The sequence below is a fragment of the Hordeum vulgare genome, chromosome 1H, assembly GCF_904849725.1.
Source record: "Hordeum vulgare subsp. vulgare chromosome 1H, MorexV3_pseudomolecules_assembly, whole genome shotgun sequence".
Classification (NCBI taxonomy): domain Eukaryota; kingdom Viridiplantae; phylum Streptophyta; class Magnoliopsida; order Poales; family Poaceae; genus Hordeum; species Hordeum vulgare.
The window spans coordinates 272,609,903-272,618,296 of NC_058518.1; positions in this window are offsets into that span (position 1 = coordinate 272,609,903).

The following is an 8,394-nucleotide window of genomic DNA, read 5'->3' on the forward strand; positions in this document are numbered from 1 at the left end:
CCATCAGAGTGTTAGCCTAATTACATTTGATCACTTACCTCTAAGGTGTCGGTGAGGCTCAGAGATTATATGTGGAAGAGACCCACTTGTGGCATGGTGAAGGTGAATGTTGATGCAACTTTCCATGCGAATACACTTTCAGGAGCAAGTGGAGATGTGGTACGAGATGATAAGGACAACGTTATTGCAGCAGCCAACTGGTTCATACCGCATGTTCGTGATGTTGATGCTGCTGAACTTCTTGCTATCAGAAATGTCATTTATCTCCTATCTAGCATTGGATGCACTAAAGCGGAGGTTGAATCCGATTGTTCTTTTGCGGTGGAATCCATACAGCTCTTGGACAATTATATGGGGCCTAACAATGCCATTATTGCAAAGTGCAAGCAATCCATCAACTGTGCTAAACTTTCTTTTGGGCATTGCTTTAGAGAGGCAAACGAGGTAGCTCATGAGTTAGCCAAACAAAGCTTTAGAACTAGATCTTTTGGTTCTTGGGATACTTCATTCCCGGACTTTATTTCCCACCTTCTTGTAAACGATATGACTATTATATGAGGAATAAAGTTTTAAACCATTCAAAAAAAACACCGTCTGAGGTTTTTGCAACTAAAATTGCATCCCGGAGAAAAACTAAATCCAAAAGAAATACAATCCAAATAGTAGAAATTTGTCATGTTTCACAACTAAAGTTGACATCCAAAGGTAACTAAACTTGCCATCAAAAAACTTAGGGCGGAATTGGTTCGCGACACACTTGTGGCACTTGTGAGGGTCCAAAAAATCTCTCCATACCATCATTACCCTTTTTACTAACCTAAATTTTACTCAAATCACTTGGACTCGGGCTCATAATTGGACGTGTGTCGCATCGTCCGGGCGGATGACAGCATGGAGCAACTCCACCCACCAGCGATACTAGTTGATAGGTTGCATGTGGCTTCCCTTCATGGGCGGTTCACCCGTCATGACCTCCCACCCCCGGTCGCTTGGGTGTGCTCCGTCTTGCCGGATCAGACGACTTGAAGAGGCCTCATGATGCCCTGGCAACATGCCATCCTACAAACTGGATGGCGCATTGAGACTGCAATAACTTCATCCGCCATCGGTACTAGTTGACGGGGTGCTTCATGCTACCCTTCGCATGCGGGCCCGGTCCAACCCGTCATGGACCTCCTAGTCGGGTAGCCCGGGCGCGCATCGTCCGATCTGCGTGGACGCTCTCGTAGCAAGCGTTCCGCCCGCGGAGAGCCCTCGAGAGGTCCATGCAACACGCCACTGAAAATAGACGACTCAGAGGACACTCTTACATGCGAAGCCTCCAAAGCGATTGGGAGGTGCATGGCGGGTGGTCGGGCGCGCCCAGCGATCCACCAGTCATGGACACTCTAGATGGTTCGCTCAGGTGCGAGACATCCAGATAGATCGGATGGCTTGGAGGTGCCCCGAGAAGCTCCCGTAGGAAGCCACCCGGTGAAGGATGGCCATGAGGCTTTATTCACCCTTGAGGAGCCTAGTGACGCGGGTAATCTGGCATACTTTATAGGAGTAATATACTCGCCCCACCGTCCATTAAGAACTTGAAGAGCTTGTAGCCCCAAATAATAGGGTCGACGACCAGGGCAGTCATGCTAGGGTTTGGTATGAACTTTGGGTGGTCCTTTTGCACAAAGGAGATCGTATAGTCATACCAATACGAGAGCTAGGGACGCCTCAGAGCATAGACCTCCCTAAGGGCATGTTTTTGTGTGTGCTTGGACTTGATCCTGCAGAAGATCATATTCACCGTGTGCACGTCTTTGGGGAAGACCATCTGGTTTCCTCCTCCTGACCACCGGGCATGTGATCGTGGTCTCGCTATGGTGGAGGACTTCTATCGTCGTCGACGTCTCCGTCATTACTAGCCTTGCTAATTTTTCTCCTTCATTGGTTGGTCTTTGAGTTGACGCTCTCTTGTGGAGTGGGATGATGATACATCTCCGACGTATATATAATTTTTGCTTGTTTCATGTTGTTATATACCACTTTTACATATTTTTGACACTCTCGGTACTAACCTATTAATCTAATGCATAATGCCAGTTCTTGTTTATGCACGTTTTTAGTTTTACAGAAAATCCATATATATATATATATATATATATATATATATATATATATATATATATATATATATATTGGAAATATGCCCTAGAGGCAATAATAAAATAATTATTATTGTATTTCCTTGTTCAAGATAATCATTTATTATCCATGCTATAGTTGTATTGAATGGAAACTCAGATACATGTGTGGATACATAGACAACACATTGTCCCTAGTAAGCCTCTAGTTGACTAGCTCAGTGATCAAAGACGGTTAAGGTTTCCTAGCCATAGACAAGTGTTATCACTTGATAACGGGGTCACATCATTAGCAGAATGATATGATGGAAAAGACCCAAACTATAAACGTAGCATGTGGTCGTGTTGTTTTATTGCTACTCTTTTCTGCGTGTCAAGTATATGTTCCTATGACCATGAGATCATGTAACTCACTAACACCGAAAGAATACATTGTGTGTATCAAACGTCGCGACATAACTGGGTGACCATAAAGGTGCTCTACAGGTATCTTCGAAGGTCCGTTGAGTTAACATGGTTCAAGACCAGGATTTGTCACTCCGTATGATGGAGAGGTATCTCGGGGCCCACTCGGTAATACAACATCACAACAAGCCTTGCAAGCATTGTGACTAAAGAGTTAGCCACGTGATTTTGTATTATGGAATGGGTAAAGAGACTTGCCGGTAATGAGATTCAAATAGGTATGGAGATGCCCACGATCGAATCTTGGGCAAGTAACATACCGAAGGACAAAGGGAATGTTATACGCAATTAACCGATTCCTTGACATAGAGGTTCAACCAATTAATATATTCGTAGAATATGTAGGATGCAATATGGACATCCAGGTCCCGCTATTGGATATTAACTGGAGTCTCGGTCATGTCTACATAGTTCTCGAACCCGCAGGGTCTGCACACTTAAGGTTCGGTGACATTTCGGTATAGTTGAATTATTGATGTTGGTAACCGAATGTTGTTTAGAGTCTTGGATGAGATCTCGGACATCATGAAGAGTTCCGGAAGGGTCCGGAGATGAATATTGATATATATGAAGTATCCATTTGGCTTCCGAAAGGATTTCGAGCATTACCGGTAAAGTACCGGGAGTGGCGAACGGGTTCTCGAGTTCCACCGGGAGGGGACTGATACGTCTCCAACATATCTATAATTTTTTATGGTTCCATGCTATTATATTGTCAACTTTGGATGTTTTATATGCATGAATATGCTATTTTATATATTTTTTGGGACTAACCTATTAACTCAGTGTCAAGTGCCAGTTTCTGTTTTTCCGTGTTTTTGGCCCATTTTCAGACGGAGTCCAAATGGAATGAAACTTTACGATGATTTTTTTGGACCAAAAGAGACCCCTGAAGCTTCGAAAGAAGGCCAGAAGAGCCATGAGGGAGTCACAAGCCCTGACGCCGCCACCCCCCTAGGTGGCGCAGGGCAGGCTTGTGACCTCCTCATGGGCCCAACCGACGTAATTCCACCGCCATAAATTCCTATAAATTCAGAAACCCACAAAAATAAACCTAGATCGGGAGTTCCGCCGCCGCAAGCCTCTGTAGCCACCAAAAACCAATCTGGAGCCCGTTCCAGCACCCTGCCGGAGGGGAAATCCATCTCCGGTGGCCATCTTCATCATCCCGACGATATCCATGACGAGGAGGGAGTAGTTCTCCCTCGGGGCTGAGGGTATGTACCAGTAGCTATGTGTTTGATCTCTCTCTCTCGTGTTCTTGAGATGTCTTGATCTCGATGTACCATGGGCTTTGCTACTATAGTTAGATCTTATGATGTTCTTCCCCCTCTCCTTCTTGTAATGAATTGAGTTTCCCCTTTGGAGTTATCTTATCGGATTGAGTCTTTGAGAACACTTGATGTATGTCTTGCACGTGTCTATCTGTTGTGATCAACTTGCGGGTTTGTGACAATTGGGAACCTATGCATATGGGTTGGCACACGTGGATTCATGTGAGCACTTGATGTATGTTTTGGTGATCAACTTGCGGGTTCGTGACATTGGGAACCTATGCACAGGGGTTGGCACATGTTTTGACTCGGTAGAAACTTTGGGGCACTCTTTGAAGTTCTATGTGTTGGTTGAATAGATGATTCTGAGATTATGTGATGCATATCGTATAATCATGCCCACGGATACTTGAGGTGACAACGGAGTATCTAGGTGACATTAGGGTCTTGGTTGATATGTATCTTAAGGTGTTATTCTAGTACGAACTCTATGATGGATCGAATGGAAAGAATAGCTTCGTGTTATTTTAGTACGGACTCTTGAATAGATCAATCAGAAAGAATAACTTTGTGGTGGTTTCGTACCCACCAATAATCTCTTCGTTTGTTCCCCGCTATTAGTGACTTTGGAGTGACTCTTTGTTACATGTTGAGGGCTAGTTATACGATCCAATTATGTTATCATTGTTGAGAGAACTTCACTAGTGAAAGTATGAACCCTAGGCCTTGTTTCCACGCATTGCAATACCGTTCGTGCTCACTTTTACCATTTGTTACCTTGCTGTTTTTGTAATTTCAGATTACAAAAACCTATATCTACCATCCATATTGCACTTGTATCACCATCTCTTCGCCGAACTAGTGCACCTATACAACTTACCATTGTATTGGGTGTGTTGGGGACACAAGAGACTCTTTGTTATTTGGTTGCAGGGTTGCTTGAGAGAGACCATCTTCATCCTACGCATCCCACGGATAGATAAACCTTAGGTCACCCACTTGAGGGAAAATTTCTACTGTCCTACAAACCTCTGCACTTGGAGGCCCAACAACGTCTACAAGGAGAAGGTTGCGTAGTAGACATCAGGGACACCCACGTGGGAGGGGACCAAACAGGCCCAAGGGTGGCGCACCAACCCCTAGTGGGCTGGTGGCCAGACCAAGAGGGCCTATTCGGCTGAAGTGGAGAAGGAAAAGAGAGGTGGGGCAAAACCGAATTGGAGAGGAGTTCTCCTCCTCCAAATCGACTTAGAGGAGGATGCTACTTCAACAAAAGACCTTCCAACGGCGCCAGAAACACGTGTTGACGGGAGACTATTCTTGTCTTGATTCTCCTCAGCAACGGCACCAGGAATCCTTCTGCTACGGCTACGTCTTTAGGGACTTCCTAGGCAAATATGCAAAGGATTCCCCCCATGGCCTTGGAGCCTTGTGTTGGTGTTCCCTCGAAGCGGAAAGGGTGATGTAGCACAACGGTGGTAAGAATTTCCCTCAGTTTTGAGAACCAAGGTATCCATCCAGTGAAGGAGTATCACAAGTACCTGCACAAACACAAAAAGCTTGCTCCCAACGCTATGAAGGGGTGGTCAATCCCTTATAGATTGTTTGCCAAGTGAGAACTGAAAGCAACAAAGTAACAAAGCAAAGTAAAAGCGAAAGTGGAAACGATAGGTGTGAATAGACCAGGGGGGCGTAGTGTTCACTAGTGGCTTCTCTCATGAAAGCAAGTAGACGGTGGGTGAACAAATTATTGTCGAGCAATTGATAGAACCGCGCAAAGTCGTGACATCATCTATGGCAATGACTATATCTATAGGCATCACGTCCAAAACAAGTAGACCGATACTTCTGCATCTACTACTATTACTCCACACGTCGACCGCTATCCAGCATGCATCTGGTGTATTAAGTCCAAAAGAACAGAGTAACGCCTTAAGCAAGATGACATGATGTAGATGGACAATCTCATATCTACGACAAAGCCCATCTTGTTACCCTTGATGGCAACTACATGATGTGTGCCTTGCTGCCCTTTCTGTCACTGGGAAAGGTCACCACACGGTATGAACCCAAAACCAAGCACTTCTCCCATTGCAAGAATCATAGATCTAGTTGGCCAAACAAAACCCAAGACTCGGAGAGACTTACAAGGATATCAAATCATGCATATAAGAAATCAGCAAAGACTCAAATATATATCATAGATAATCTGATCACAAATCCATAATTCATTGGATCTCGACAAACACACCACCAAAGAGGATTACATCGGATAGATCTCCGTGAAGATCATGGAGAACTTTGTATTGAAGATCCAAGAGAGAGAAGAAGCCGTCTAGCTACTAACTACGGACCCGTAGGTCTGAAGTGAACTACTCACGAGTCATTGGAGGGGCGATGATGTTGATGTAGAAGCCCTCCAACTCCAAAGTCCCCTCCAGAGGGCACCGGGAAGGGTCTCCAGATGAGATATCGTGGAAACTGAAGCTTGCGGCGGCGGAAAAGTGTTTTCGTGGATTCCCTGATTTTTCTGTATTTTAGGAAATATATAGGCGAAGGAGCTAGGTTAGGGGGGCGTGAGGGAGGCCACAAGCCTGCTAGCCGCCGCCCCCCTGGTGGCGGCTACAGGGCTTGTGGGCCCCTTGTAGCTCTCCTGCCTTGGCCCTCAAGCCCCATGATCTTCTTCCGTTCGGGAAAAAAATATTTCGGGGATTTTATTCCGTTTGGACTCCGTTCCAAAATCAGATCTGAAAAGAGCCAAAAACACAGAAAAAACAGGAACTAACACTTGGCATTGAATTAATAAGTTAGTCCCAAAAAAGATATAAAAGGTACATGAAACATCCAAAGATGACAAGATAACAGCATGAAACCATCAAAAATTATAGATACGTTTGAGACGTATCAAGCATCCCCAAGCTTAACTTCTGCTCGTCCTCGAGTAGGGAAGTGATAAAGAATGAATTTTTGATCCTTTCATGCTACCTAGCATAGATGTCCTTTGTAACTCCTCTTATGTGACGTGAACATTCAGATCCATTAGATTCAAAACAATAGTTTGCTATTTACGTGGAAACAATAATACTTCAAGCAAACTAGCAAGGTAATCATGAACTTTCAAAATAACAAGGCCAAAAGAAAGTTATCCCTACAAAAGCATATAGTCTGGCTATGGTCTATCATCATTGTACAACGAATTTAAATCATGCACAACCACGGTATTGGTCAAGTAATTGTTTTCACACCTTTACTTTCTCAAACCTTTTCAACTCTCACGCAATACATGAGCGTGAGCCATGGTTTTAGCACTGTAAGTGGTGTGGAGTGTGGTGGAGGTTGCATGAAAAACAAGGAGAAGATGGTTACATTAACTAGGCATATCAATGAGCTGTGGAGATGCTCATCAATAGATATCAATGTGAATGAGTAGGGATTGCCATACAAAAGATGCACTAGAGCTAAGAGTATGTGAAAGATCTTAAAGAAAACTAGTGGGTGTGCATCCAACTTGCTTGCTCACGAAAACCTAAGGCAAATTTGAGGAAGCCTATCATTGGAATATACAAGCCAAGTTATATAATGAAAAATTCCCACTAGCTATATGGTGGTGACAAAACGAGAGACTCTCAATCATGAAGATCATGGTGCTTAATAAGCACAAGTGTGGAAGGATAGTAGCATTGTCCCTTCTCTCTTTTTCTCTCATCATTTTTTTTGGTGGGCTCTTTGGCCTCTTTTTTTTTGTGGGCATCTTTGGCCTCTTTTATTTCCTCACATGGGACAATGCCCCATCAATGATGATCATCACACTTTCAACTCAAAACTTAGAGCAACAATGACTCTATATGGAATGCCTTCGGTAGTGTACCGTGACAATGATCTAGCATGGCATAGATATTAATGGAAACATCATGCTAGATATCTTACGATCATGCAATGGCAATGTAGAAGTGGTGGCACATGTCATGGTGGTAGTTGCATGGCAATATATCTCGGAATGACTTTGAAAAAGTCATAGTAGGTAGGTACGGTGGTTGTTTTGAGGGAGGCTAATGGTGGGTTTTGTGCACCGGCGAAAGTTGCACGACACTAAGAAGATAGTGATGGTGGAAGGTGAAAGTGCATCTAAACCATGGACTCAACATTAGTCATGAAGAACTCATATACTTGTTGCAAAAGTTTTAGTAGTAATCGAAACAAAGCATTCAACGCATACTCCTAGGGGAAGGGTTGGTAGGTATAAACCATCGCGCGATCCCGACCGCCACACAAAGGATGACAATCAATAGACTAATCATGCTCAGACTTCATCACACAGCGGTTCACCATACGTGCATGCTACGGGAATCACTAACTTCAACACAAGTATTTCTAGATCCACAACACCTTACTAGCATAACTTCAATATTACCACAACCACAACTCAAAACTAATTGAGATGAATCAAACTTCTCTAACTATTCAATGCACATGAAGGTGGAAGTTTTCATATCCCTTTGGATAACTACCCCTTTTGAGACTACTTTCAAAGC